The sequence below is a fragment of the Oxyura jamaicensis genome, chromosome 4 (genome assembly GCF_011077185.1).
Source record: "Oxyura jamaicensis isolate SHBP4307 breed ruddy duck chromosome 4, BPBGC_Ojam_1.0, whole genome shotgun sequence".
Classification (NCBI taxonomy): Eukaryota; Metazoa; Chordata; class Aves; order Anseriformes; family Anatidae; genus Oxyura; species Oxyura jamaicensis.
The window spans coordinates 42,458,215-42,472,873 of record NC_048896.1 but is presented as its reverse complement, the minus strand read 5'-3'; the positions used below and the strand labels follow the sequence as shown (position 1 = coordinate 42,472,873).

The 14,659-nt window shown below is 38.3% G+C and overlaps 1 protein-coding gene across 2 annotated transcripts in view; it reads right to left on the bottom strand.

Annotated features, from left to right (window-relative positions):
* NDST4 (N-deacetylase and N-sulfotransferase 4) overlaps positions 1 to 14,659 on the bottom strand; it is a 106,007-nt gene that overhangs the window by 60,725 nt on the left and 30,623 nt on the right. The window lies entirely within an intron of this gene.

Here is a 14,659-nt window from a genome sequence, read left to right as displayed (position 1 = left end):
TTAAGACTATTACAGTTAGCCTAATTTTCTGCATCAGTTTGATGATCTAGCAATGCTAGTAGTATTATCTAAGTACTGAAGTACATGGTGGTTTTATAACATGGGGAAAGATACTACATGTTATTTGCAAGGACCTATGGCAGGACTTGAATCCAGCCAACTGAGAGTCTGCAATATACTAACTCTCTAACTCACGCTTATTTTGGGTTATTAATGAAGCTTGATAAAATGTGCTTAAAATACAAAGTAAAATTAGGAATACTGCTTGCCATCTAGATGTGGAGGCATTAGGATTTACTTACCTGCAGAAACATTTTTGATTGTTTCTTAAGACCTAATTCAGGATTAAGTGTGAAACTCTAATTTTAACCTATGGTAGAAGTAACGTCCATTTTTCTCATGTCTGAAATTAAATCCCTGTTTATTATTATTCTCTTCATGAAAAATATATGAGACTAGTCTAAACGAAGCAGAGGAAAAGGTCTTCATCACCTACCCAGTTTTTCATGGACATATTTTCAGCCAACAGAGAAGAAGATAGTGGTTCAGTCTGCATGAGCTATCTACCTCTATTGTTAGGTTGTCAGCTCTGAACTGCTTCTAAAGATAGTCCTTGCTGCTCAGATGTCTGCTTTGAATCATCAGCCCACGTAGTCTGGACGTGCTACATATGCAAGATGGATAGTGCATTTATCTCCCTATTGGTCTTGCCAAAGTTGAATGGGTTATAAGCTCTATTTTCATCAATTTTCCATGTCTCCATTATGTGGCTCTTGAGAACTTTTCCCATTATCTATTAATAACATTTCTATTGATTGAATGTTCATGTTCTTGCACAGTTCAAAGACAAAGTGAATGCAGTGGTTTACACACAGTCCAAGTCCACCTAATGTTTCCTTTCATTTGAAAAAATTACATTTCATATGTTCATTAGGAATTTCACTTAACGTTACAGGAAAATAGCATCATTTTTTTGCTCAGCCTACTGATATAAGGAAAGAAAGAAAGGAAGAAAGGAAGAAAGAAAAGAGAAAAGAGAAAAGAAGAGGGAAAAGGGAAGAGAAAAGAGAAAAGAAGAGGGAAAAGGGAAAATAAAAGAGAAAGGAAGAAAAAGCAAAAGACAAAGGAAAATAAATGAAGAAAGGAAGAAAGGAAGAAATGAAGAAAGGAAGAAAGGAAGAAAGGAAGAAAAGAACTAGTGACTTGTGACCAAAAGTATAGTCAGTCCACTGCAAATGGTGAATCAGCAGGTTAAGAGGCTGATCTGCAGGTAGCTGGCCTATGCAATGTTAATCCAGACTGGAGCTAAACAAAACAGGTCTGTGGTGGCACAATTTCTCATATTTCCTTTGCACTGCTGCTACTGTCAGCATTCATTGTAGGCCATTAATTTCCTAAAAGTACTGACCACATGCTAATTACAAGGTACACTTAGACACCATGCATGTTGGAATACAAGTCTCCTCAAAAGCTTCATTTGCTAACAGTTACCTTCTGTGATGGCATCATTTGGGTGCCAGGCAGCTCAGGAGTGTAATATAAAAGATAGCCAGAAAGGGGCCTTCCTTCCTTGTTTGTTTGTTTGTTTAAGTAGAAACATTTATTGGGTGTTAAGGAAGATGTAAAACAACAGTGGTTATCAGCGATAGCTGCGTACATTTCTAAAGGAAAGGATAAAGCAATCTAATAGCAGTAAATTGTATGTTTGAGCATTGCATATTAAGACAGTGGTATGGTTTACAGTTTGTATTGCCAGGTATTTAATAAATTGATTATTTCACTCCTGTGACAATTTCACGTCACTCTATCTGCATAAAAACTAAATAGTCACCAAAGCATAAAACCTTAGACATTTACACCACTGCTAGTTAAAACATTGAGGAAAATCCCCAGCTGATAAAAATTGGCACTAAACTGACAACATTAAGGTCATAAGCATAGAATCTGAGTCATTATATTTTAGAACATAATTTTTCCAAGCTATGTAGAGCATTTTATATATGTTGAGAAAGACTGATGGGCTAAGCAAAATCAATTCAATTTTCCTTTGAAGAAAGATCACCTTGAGAAATTATTATCACTTAACATACAGTAAAAGAAAGTATGTGAAACAAACATCACTTTATTTTTTCTCTCCGATTTCCCTCACACTCACGTCTCAATAAAATCACAAAACTGGAAGATAGGCAGAAGCCTTCCATCCCAGTGAGGTCTCATTAAAAACACAGAGTTAGGATTAAGATGTAAATCCTGTAACCTGCAGTGTGTCAAGCATTTTTCTCTGTCTAAAGGGCAAACCTGTCACTCAGACTGGATTTGGCTTGCTCCTGAAGTCTTGGTTTTATTGCAATTTCCATATATGCATATTAACTTAGATGATATGCGGCTCAACTTCATTTTCATGACCTCACCCTATTTTAATTCTAAGAAGATATTGTCAACTGATCCCAAATATTTTGTCACTGCTTGCCTGTCTGTAGAGAAGTGGAAATTTCTTCCATATCCTTAATATCAAAACCAGTACCCATTTAGGTAATTAGGGTCTATCATGCCTATTTTAATTAATATATATTTTCAAACAATATTGCTAATTACTCACGCACCACCCTCAGTGGTAATTTTCTAGTGTAGATAATGTGAACTTTGTCTCCTGCCGGTACAGACCTTAACAGCACACAGCATAGAAAAGTGCCTGGCTGGAAAAGAACAGACAACTTTGTTTCATCAGCCTTCTTGCACATTCATAGGCTGTTTGTTTGTCTGCTTGTTTGCCTGTTCGTAATGCTGAAGCAAGGATAGCTGTTGCGTGGGCAGGAATGGTGTCTCTGGGGTTCCTGGATGGTACAGCCTGGAGGATCTCTGTGTCCCTGCCATCCGGTGCTAGAAACCTTTCCGGGACTTGAGATACAGAGGGTATTTATTGTATTCTAAATGCACTTACAGAAGGGTTTTACAGGATGAAGAAGGATTATTGAATTTTAACAGCTGGAAATCACACCCAAGACAAGGTGCGAATACAGCTATTCACACTCTGCCTGGGTCCTGCCATGCCACCCCTGGCTCCCCTTGGAAGCCCTCCTTCTCCAGAAGCTTACCCGTCCCCATCCCTGTCCCCTCGTGTGGTGATCTTGGGACTCTGACAATTTTTTTGGAGGGAGAAGGGAGATTCATAGAGAGGAATGTGGGAAAAAGGATGGCAAATCTTACCTTGTAGAGAAGATTTTGCCTGGATATTTCCACTTCCAACAGTATTTAATTCTTATTTGCCAATATACATCTTTTCCTCAGAGTCAGTGGGATTATTCTCTCTGCTCCAAGTACTGGGGTTTAAAAGAGTTGTAAGTAGAGGATGGCTATTTGCTTGTGAAAATGCAATTAGCATTTTGCCATTGAATGCATAGAGTTGCATTAAATCAATAGCTGTAACTCACCATTGCTGTTTTGTTGAACAGTTAAATTAGCCATGGTAAATAATTGTTATTTCCCAAGAAAAGAACCACAGAGCACATTTGCACATGGACAAGCTGGCATGTCTCAGTTCCAGGTTAAGCAAATAGATTTTTTTTCTTAAGTATTCCAAGTTGTTCTTTCAAATACAAAAACTTAATTGCCAGGAATCTCTCAAAACGTGTGGCTTTCACTTTATTAATTGATTCTTTGTTTTGTCAATAAGGCTTTTCTCTGTGACATCTACAAGATACAGTTTCTTCTGTATATTGCATTTACATTCAGCAGTATCTTACATTAATCCATATAATTGCCTTTTGTAGATTTGAAGTTGTTGTGTCTTTATTCTTCATAATTGGTGCATCTATTAAGCAGAAGTGATATTTTCCTGCTATGTCCTTGTTAATTATAACTCTATCCTTCATTTACATAATAAACTTTTTGGGGCGATTTCTGCAGTAACATTTCATGGCTAATAGGAAGCAATTTGCTTTCCTTTATTAAGTACATTAAAACTTCATGCCCCAGACATCATTGACTGTAAACATTTGATTCTGCTCAAATTTAATGCACCAAGGCATTTTGCTCTGCCATATTAGGTTTATTTATGTGCTATGTTCTGGATTGTTAGCTGCTAATGAGACTTCAGCTCTTATTGCTCTAAGGCCTGAACACTAACCTCATTTTAATGAGTTCATTATTTGCTGCCTTCTGAATGGAAGACAACAAATTTTCCTTTTAATTAAAGGTCAAAACACCTCTGGCTAAGGAAAGTGAAGAGGTTATCAAATCCTTAGAGAAGGTAAAAGAATGACTTTTTCTGATTTTGATGCCAAGCATGGGCAGGCCAGGCTGAGGTAGAAGGGGGGGGACCAAAACTCCAAATCTAACTAAGCTAAGTGATAACAACACTAAAGCATGGTAGCGAGTGTTCCCAAGACATGGTAAAAAAAAATAATAAAAAAAAATTGTCCAAAGTAATTACAGAGGCTTTACTCCTAACCCAAAGATCTGTGGATCAATACTACTGCGAGAATGTAAGCCCTTGTTGCATGTGTGATGATTTATAGGGTGCAGAGGACAGACGCCATATTATTGAGCCAAAAAAATCTAATCTCATACTTCTTATTGGGGAAAGTGAGGCAAATGTGGTCAGTGCTGGGGGCTGTTTATAGTGAGACAGATATGTGCAACTCTGCATATGTGTGTGCATATGCAGGTAAAGGGATAGGTGAACCCCTTCTTGGAAAATACAGGGTGGAAATTTTAGTGAGACCAAATAATGGATTAATTAAAGGAATTAAGATGTAGCCCTTAACCTCTGTCTAGCATTTTATACCCAGTCACCACCCTACAGGTGCACCTCTTGTTTGTGAAGTCGCTCACCCCACAGCTAGTGGTGTTAGGGATATGAAGAGCATTTGTTAAGGAAGGCACTAGTGTCTGTGTGAACAGCTGGTGAAAACCTAAAATTTGTTTTTGGAGGAAAATCCTAACATTTTGTGAAACAGAGATTGTTTAGGATGAAACCTAACATAGTCAAAATGTCCTTATATCAACTCTAAACATATTTTCCACAAAAATTAACCAAAACTCCTTACTTTTACAGATGTTTCAGGGCCCCTCCCAAAAATTGCTGAAGGTGTCTGAGAACGTCAGGAGAAGCATAGGATGGGCCCAAGATTTGCATTACCCCACTGGGTAGTAGGAAGCCCAACATATCACTCAGGATCCTGGGCATGCAAGTGGCCTTCCAGAGACAGTATAATGTGATTTTTTTAAACCAGCAAAACTCAAGATCTTAGAAACTGGAGTTCCCACCTCTATGGCAGGGATCTCTGTGGTCAGGGTCCCCATCCTGTGGGGCACTCCACTAACTTGAGCTGTGGAGGAGTCTAATCCCAAATTACTACAAAGCCTTTCCACAATGTGGAGGATGGATGAGAAAGGATGTAGTACTTCCCACAGTTTGGAAGGAGATCAAGTGAAGGAGGGAGAGTTAGGTATTTCTGCTTTTCAATGTAACTATAATTTGCTGTCATCCTGAATTGTTTCATTTCCCCCGAACCATTCTGGGAAGCACTTCTGATGTGGGAGGATGTGCCGGTGGCAGGCATCCCAGGACTACACGGCCAAGGTTGCATTGCCCCATCGCTATCTGAGGGATGTGACTGAGAATCTTGTCAAAAACGGGCTAACTTTCCATTACTCAAAGTCATCATTCATTTGGGAATGGAATCTAGTGCTGGGTAGTAGTGCCACTGCTGCAGTTTTTTCTCTCTTTCGTGTGTGTGGGCATAAGATATATCTATGCTGCCTATATATACATCATTATTTATTTGTATATACTGCCGATACAAAATATATGCAAATATGTAAGTGTAGGTATTATGTTAGAGTAAATCTTCCTACGTATGTTGTTTACATACACTGCTTAGTAATAGTGTTTTTGTCTGGGACAGATTGCCCAGAGAGGCTGGGGAATTTCTGTTCTTTGAGATACAAAAATCAGGCATGGACAAGACCCTGCATGGACTGATCTAACTTTCAAGTTACCTCTGCTTTGAGCAAGGGTTTAGAATAAATCACCTCCATAAATCCCTTCCGTACCAAATTATTTTAAGATTTGATGAAGCTTTCCTCTGTATTTTTCACTTCAAGACAGTTTTCTAAAGGTTCTTTGGTAGATACTTGTTATTAATACCAAGAAGTCTTTTAATGTATTTATACATTTTTGTTCCTAACATCTGTCTTTAATGCTTTTGCAGTTATACAGCTCTGAGGTTCATTCCCAAGCTGTTCTGTGCAGCAATTTGCTGGTGGTCTGTGGAAAGTTGGAGGACTACAAAGTAGTAGTTTTACTTTCCAGCTGTAGATGTGTAGAAAAGAAAAAAAAAAGAAAAGAAAAAAAAAAAGAAAGAAACCAAAGCAGCATTTCTTTCCACTGGAAGCAGATGTTCTCAGGATGGGATGTTTGATTGCCTCTTCCTGCTCTTGTTTCCACCCTGAAATCTATGCTAAGAAAACATCTGACAGTGCCCGAGGTAGTCTTGGCAATCTTCAAAGCCAATGCAATCTTCATGGCACTACTATGAAATTGTAAATCCCAGTAACCATCATAAGGCTAGTGGAAATTGCTAGTCACTATTTTTCTGATAGAAAAACTGAATTTAAAAGAGGTGTTGAGCAGCCTAACTTCACTGACAGGGTCAGTGCAAGAGCGGGATTCTGGGTTCTTCAGTTTTATCTTTTTGGTTTGGAGCACAAATTTCTGCTGTAAAGGGGACAGTCTAATCAGCTGTATCTGTGCTTATTAAAACACAACACAGTGATGCATTTATAATCCCAGTAAAGTGTTCATTGATTTCTGTGTGCTGAGGATTTCAGCCCACTTCACAAGTTTTTAACAGAATTTTAATAGAAAATTCATTAATGCTATAGTGTAGAGATTATAAAGAATTTACATTATTGACTTGTCAGATCTTAAAAGGAGTATACAGGTTAAAGTTAGTCAAATCCTTAGTGGGATTTTAAAATCACTCATACTATTTACCCTGGGCCAAAACTGATTTGAACAGATGTTAACCTGGCCTGGATCAATGGGCAACTCTCAGCCCTCACAGATTTTCTTTCCTTTCCTTTTTCCTCACAGACTTTCTTTTCTTTCAGGACATTTTTTATATAATGTGACATACAAATGATGTAATTCCAAGTACCTGCTGAAGACCACTCACCACTCCTAACAAGGTGAGCCAAGTTTCAGCCATTGCCCTGTGTTAGTGAGATGGGATTTCCTTCTTCTTCTTTTTTTTTTTTTTTTTTTTTCTTTTCATATTTATTTCTGTGAAGTACTATGCTAATCTGTAGTGCTATATAAATAATTAATAGAAAGGGCTCTGATGATGCTGAACACAGCCAGCTCTGTCTGCAGATCTATTTTTTATTATAGAGCTATTACTTGAGTCTGTTCAGCATTTCCCTTGAGTAGCTGTCTTAGTGTGAGGTCTGGGAGGATATGTGGGTTTATTTGAAGCAAGGAAAAAGTTATGTTTTGTGCTTATATGTAATATGTTTATTGCAAACAGAAGAATTTATTTTTCCTTTTTGAGTGCAATGCCCAATTTGTCTGATTTGCTTCTGCTACTATTTCATTACTCTGTCCCAAAGTCAGAAAACAATCACAAGTCTAATTTCATTTCATTCAGCACAGAGGACTGCATCTGTTCCAGTAAAGGTTCAGCTAGTTTCAGCTGAATTAGATGAATGGGGTGATATTGCACCAAATTTACCAGCAACCAGCAGGACCTGGTTGAGGAAGATCGAAAGGATTAGGCATGGGGACCAGCTGCAGGTGCTGTAGGAGCAGGGCATGGCTGCAGTCATTACCTATTGCCAGTGATTACTGTCCTGTGTTGGTGTTATCTGCAGAAAAGATTTACAGACTTTTTGGGAAATCACTGAGGATCTCTAATATAAATCATTACTGATGCTGAAGGATTTTTTTTAGCAATACTAACCAAGTCTGCTGACAAATCTTAGAAGGAGAAAATCCAGCCTGTGCCCAAACCAAGAGTGGGTATTCCCTGTGGTCATAGGGATGGGGCAGCATCCTGGCACTAGTCCTGCTGCAGACAAAGATCCCTCCTTGCAAGTTGCATGCAATAGCCTGTGGCACTTTCAGCTGTGCAGTAGAGGGCTTGAGAGCTTATTTCTTATCAGTTCTAATTTTTCAAAAGCTTAAGCATTTTCAGCAAAAGAAATCTCTTGGAAGAAGGCTGTTCAGGCTTGGAATCAGAAGGTAATCTTCCAGCTGTAGATGAAGGATTTTTGACTCAATTTCTAAAACAAACAGCACAATAGGAATGCTTACTTTAATTTATATAGCTCTCCTATCCTCTCTCAGGCCACCTGCCCATTAAAAGGAAAACTGTTGTAGGTATTTCTGAATAGCCAGGTACAATTGTCTTGTTAGGGCATGGCCCTTCTGCCGTGTTTGTAATGTGACAGCAATATCTACACTAGCAACATTGCAACTGCTTGTTTATCACTTGAACCAGAATTTAATGGCTGTAGCAATAGCTCATTTTTTTTTTTTAATTTTTATTTTTTTGGAAGAAACTGGTGAATCTGTGTGACATCCATCAACATCTCCTCCTCCTGTTGATGCAGGCCACACTGTAAAATACACCAAAATGACAGCTTTCCCCATTATAACTCGTTTTTAATCTGTTCAGCTGCAATAGTGTGGTTGTCCCCAAGCAGTCAGTAAAGGCAGCCCTTTGATGAGATGCAGCAGTCAGAAGAACAGGCTGAGCTTGTGGCTTTCTCTGCTGGTTCCTTTTCTCTCGGACATAAGGGTCTGCGTGTCTTGTGGCTGGATCTATCATCTAGCTTTGATTGATCACCAAAAAAAAAAAATAATAAATATTGAACGGGAAACCATCTCAAAGCTTTAAGGGGACAACATCAAGATCAAAATAGTATGTTAATAAAATATTCATGTTCAGTGATCTGTATTGCAGCAAACTGTATCGGTGTCAGTCATTGTGCTGCACGTCACTAACAGTAAAACACAGAGACTGTTATTTACAATTTCATCTCAAGTAATGCTTAGGCCATGCCAAAAAAAAACAAACCAAAACAAAAGAACAACAACAAAAACCAAAGTCTCCCTATTTTTGTCACAATACAAATACACAATAACGGGTAAGTAACATTAACAACTACAATTACTTTTAATTGTATGTGTCAGCTTTCACTTGTTTCTTGATTGTTCATAATTGCTTCTTTATTAAAATAAAAAAAACAAAACACAAAAACTAAAAAAAACAACAACAACACAAAAACTTGGTGGTGGGCACTTGATTTTAAAATTTTTAAGAGCTGGACTAATGGAGGCCACCTTATTTATCATCTTTAATTTATGGATTTGGATGTACTGAGGTTTAATCAGAGTGGTTTTTTGCTCCTTTACTGCCATTGGAAATCATTTTCTGGAGTAACCTTGTCATAAAAATAAAAATTCCTTCAAATTCTCATCACGGACTTTTATCTCTAACTTCTGAACTCCCACCTCCTATCTCAAATTTATACTTTAAAATTACTGCTTAAAACCAAATTGATGTAGATGCTTTGTGGTGCAATTATTATTATTTTTTTAACACACATTCAATCATAAAAGAGATTGGAACAGAGGTGATATATTCAAAATTCAGGTCTGTCCTTCAGTTTTCAGAATGGGTGTGTTTGTGTGATGATGGATATAATCAGTGGCTTCCAAGGGGGTGCCTCCGTATGTTTAAATCAAATCTTCTAAAACTTTCTGTCTGGGAGGGGTAACAAGGAAACCACAGCAGCTACTAATTTTTCTGTTCCTGTTCCTGCTGTCAGTGGTAAAAAATGGCAATGTCCAAAATATCCAAATGTAGAAGGACAGAGCAGAATCATGGCTCTCTTGGGCACCTTTTGTCTGTGACAAGATATTTATAAAATCATATTCTCAGCATGCAGAACTTTTCAATTTCATTGCCTTTCTCATCATTCGTTACTGTTTTTCCCTATAACCTCTTCTGAAGTAGGTAACTGGAATTTCAAATTGTCCACTTGCTCCTCCTGTCCTTTCACATTGCTTCTAGCACCTATACACCAGCTGTGTCTCTCACTTCCTATCTTTTCCCCTTTGCAAGCCTTTCCATTGCCGCCCCATTCTGTAAAAATCAGAAACCAGGGAGTCTAAATCAATAGGATACTGAAGAGCACCAACTTCAGCACAGAGTGGCTGCCGGGCAGGCACAGCACTTTTGCCAGCAGCTACAAATGCCCAAGTCCCTGTGGACGCCATAAACACAGAGGTGGTCCCAGAAGCTTTGGAGATAGGTGGGAGCAAGAAGATAGATGGCAGTCATTGTCCCTTCCCAATCTCGCCTTGCCCATCTATTTCACAGTGCTGTTCCTGGGGAGAGGAAGATGGAACCTGAACAGGTAGAAGAAGTCATACTTGCTTGTACTGTAAGTAAGACCATATCTTTCAGCAAAGTGATAATATTGTTTTCTGGTATTCTTTTTGGGCAAAGTAAATAATGCCTTAAAACTGGGGAAGTGGTATCTAAACATTTTGCAATATTTCTTGACAGAGATACAAGTGAAATCCATGTACTACAAAGTCTCCTTTGCATTTTCTTCCAATGATCTAGTAAAGCTTCTATTTTAAGGAAACCCCGTATTAGAGTTAATCAACACGCCAGTTTTATAAGTCCCCTTTTATCTTCAGTTGTTTGGAGTTAAACATCTGGATGCAGTATGTAGAAAATGTAACTGTGCTAGAACTGGATTCCCTGCAATGGAGTAGACTCACATAAAACTGTGTTAATGCCACATTTTCTTTGTTCTCTAACAAAAAGAAGGTTCACTAGGAAATTCCTCTCAACCACCCTTCCCTGGCAGGGCTGTGGAGACTTCTGTGCTTTCATTGGTCATTCAGAGAAATGCAGTTCACAAAATCTTGACAGGCACGGATGTGCTTTAAGAATCACAAGGATTAAGTGTAGCTTCTTAATACTTCTGAGATGTTTCCTACTTCTCTAGCAGAGCTTAACTTTTTTGACCCTTCTGCCTTCTTCATGATGCTATCTTGCATTATCCAGGGAGCTCACTTCAGTGTTTGATTGTTTCTTAACAGGAACCGGAAGTTTCTGTAAAATGGGAAGGGAATTGCATGGCAAATGCTTTTGCTTTAAACCACACTCATTTGTTTAACCAGAGGCCAGACTCTTGCTGCCCCCTCCATGTCCTACACATTTCAAACTTAGAGTAGTGGGAAATGAAGCCTGTTTTGTCTTTGAAGATGGCTTCAAAACCCCTCCAATCCATAAAATCCTCCAGCTTAACATTGCTTTATTGTCTTTCCCAGTACTTGGAGGCAGCACAGTAGGTTGTCCAGCAAAGGAAGCTGAAAGATTCAATGCAAAATCGCAATGCCCATCATAAGTTTGCTAATCTTCTTCTTCTTTTTGTAATGTTGTTGTTCTACTCACTTCTCTCAAATGGTTACATCAAAGGGCAATATGTTCTCCAATAAAATCAAGCCAGATCATCAAATGAGGCTGACAAAATTTGAAATGAGCCATTTCAGAGGTTCCAGTAGGTTACTTCATCATAAAAGCAAGTAATTTTAGGTAAAATGGAGAACAAATCTCTATAAACTAATAGCCAGAGGAAATGCATCAGGTCATAGATGTACAGTTAAAGAGTATTACCACGCCATTTCAAAAAGGAAAAAAATGTACCCAGAGCAGAAACTCAAGTACTGCCCTTTTTCAGATCAGACTTGATTGGAGATTTGGAAAAAAGCCTCCTTTTATTGAGAAATTCAAGTGGTATCAGGTAATTGTCTCAGAGTACGATGAATTTTCTTAGCACTTCTAGTGACCCCTGAGGAAGGAATCTTCTGCGAACAGCGAGCCCTTCCCCCTGGCTGCAAAACCAAAGGCAGATCCAGGGTCCAGGCAGATAGGTCCAGGTTTCCAGTCGTTTTTGCATATGAAGTTGGATATCCAAGCACCTGGATGAGATCCTATGCCCTGCGATATTTAGGATGTCACACCAAATGATCCCAGCAGCCCCCCTGGCCTTCCCAGTTTAACCTCATGTTTAACCCTACATTTAACCTCATGTAGGTGCTTGTGGCAAGCTGGCCTATCCCAAGCCCCCTGAGCTAGGGACAGATCCTGTCTGGTTTACGGGGCTCTGGAGGTGACCCTGAGCAAGGGCAGCGGCTATTGGTGGGAGGTCTGGCAAGGAATTTCAGCCACCTGAGAGCAGAAAAGAATTTGGATGAATTTCCTAGTGTCTGATGGAGCTCATCCCTTTCTAGGTACTGCTAAATCATTCTTGACAGGGATGACTTATCCCCAGGGCTCCTAAATCTGCTTCTGACAAGCAACCTTTTTTTGCTGTTGGAATGCATTGGATTTCCCCAAGCATTGTGCATCTTTGAAATATTTCCTGTTAAAAAGGTATGCTTGTTCTCTGTTTGAGCTCTTCAGTCCTTGCTTTGCTAAATTACACAGGAAGAATAGTGTGCTATGCCATAAGTACACAAAGTGAATTATTTGGAAGGAAGAGTAAACATTTCTAGCAAGCATGTTTTAATCAGAGGTTGTTTATTGCTGTCTTTTACTATATGTTTTCTTGGCTGTGGGAAGAGGTCTATATTTGAATTGGAAAATAATTTTGAAATTTCTTATTGTTTTCCCCAACTTTTCATTTGCAAGGGAACTTATTCCCATGTTATATATATATCCTTCCACAGGTCATAATTTTTGGTGAAAGATTCAGACCATACACTAGAAGGAGAGTATGTCTTCCAAGCATAATAATGTCTGATGACAATGATAATATAGTGAACATCTCTGTTGCTAGAGTTTGTTATCCTTTCATAAGTTTTACAATATATATATATTTCTATTTCCACGTAAGTGAGAACATCAGCTGTCAGTCTTCATGGTGAATAAGTTTCTAACACTTAGGAAGAGTGAAGAAAGCTCACCAGAATATTAAGTACTTGCATAGTAAGTATTATTTCAGAAAACTAAAGAAACACAGAAAGGACAGGGGTTCTGTTTGTTTGTTTGTCTTTTGCTTAAAAATATTCCTATTTCAAAGCCATTCTCATGCACTTAGGCAGTAGGATGGAAGTGGCATTACTGAGCCAGTTACCTTTTAAATCTAGTTGCTTTTAATCTTAGTCATTATAGGTAGCACTTTTCTCTCTAAATATTCTCATTGAAAATTGTGTAGCTACTTGCAGCGTAAAATATGAATCCATGTAACTTAGATTCATTAAACTAAGAAAAATATGTTCAGTAAAGTATACACCTTTTAATTATAGGTGTTAAAACTAAATTTCCACTCATTTCTGGAGAGGTTCTATTACTCTCCCAGCTGTGGGGGAGTGCCATAATTTTATTTTATATGGGAATAGCTGCTTAAAAATCATAAATACTGGATTGTTCTGATAGGTTTCATTTGGCTAATGCTCTGCTACCCAAATGGGATTGTTTGACAAAGTGCACTTTTACTACTGAAAAAATTTACAGCTTTGAGATGAGAAATAGCTAAAAGATAGGTGGTATTTTTCCATTGTGTAGTATCTTCCTTATTCTAAGCTCTTCTATGGGCTCTACACTCCCCCTTCTTTGCCCCCTTTCTCTTCTCCTGGTGCTTAGCATGACAAAGCCTTTGCTTTTTGAGGCTGTAGGTCCAGCAAACTGTCAATGAAATCAGTAAAACCAGAATATATCTATGTAAGGAGTATTGGCTGTTTTGTCATCAGCTTAATGGCAGAAAAGTATTAGAAGTTTTTATTTAATTTATTAATTTAATTTTATTTAATTTATTTATTTAGTTTTTATTTAATTAGAAGGCTGAGACTTTTCTAGCCTTTTTGTGTGCATTTGTGTCTGTATATATATATATCATGGTGGACAGTAGCTTTTTCACGTTCACAAGCTTGACACTGGCATTGCACAGAATATTGTCCAATACAACGGTAGAAGAAAGAAAGGACAAGTAGTTATGAAAGTACATGATTCAGCCAAATTTTTTCCCCAACACATTTATCCTCTTAAATGGTTTCAAGTGATTTTACTCCAGCCTGCTGAGCACTAAAAGGGTGTTCAAACAGCACTGCACTGTCCTCTTGTACCCTTATGTCAACTGATTGATGTTTTATTGACTTTGGAGAATGCCCTCTGCAACATACAGGGGCTTGTTGGCTGTGCCCACTCCCCACAACGTAAACCATAACAGTAACAGTAAAACAGTAATAAACTCCCTTTTCTAAAGACAGTTTCTTTTTTCCCTATGGCTTAGTGTGCTATAATATCAACTATCAACACACAAGGGAGCAGAAGGGAATATCCTCTTATCCTTTACGAAATCTTGGAAGAAGAGAAAAAGGATAGCTTGCATGTAGGTAATTTTACAACCTCGTCTCAGCCAAGATCTCTGGAAATTTCTAAACTTCTCTCCAGCATCTTATTATATTTGTGAAGTCAATGCGTGTATCATCGACTCAAAATGTTGCCTTATATTAGGTAAACAAATCACAATGTGTAACTAGTCCAACGCTTTGCCTCTTGTTGCACAGCTTAGAAATGGACCTGCTGCCTGAAGGTAGAGAGTAAAGCCCCTCCAGTCTTTAACGGACCGG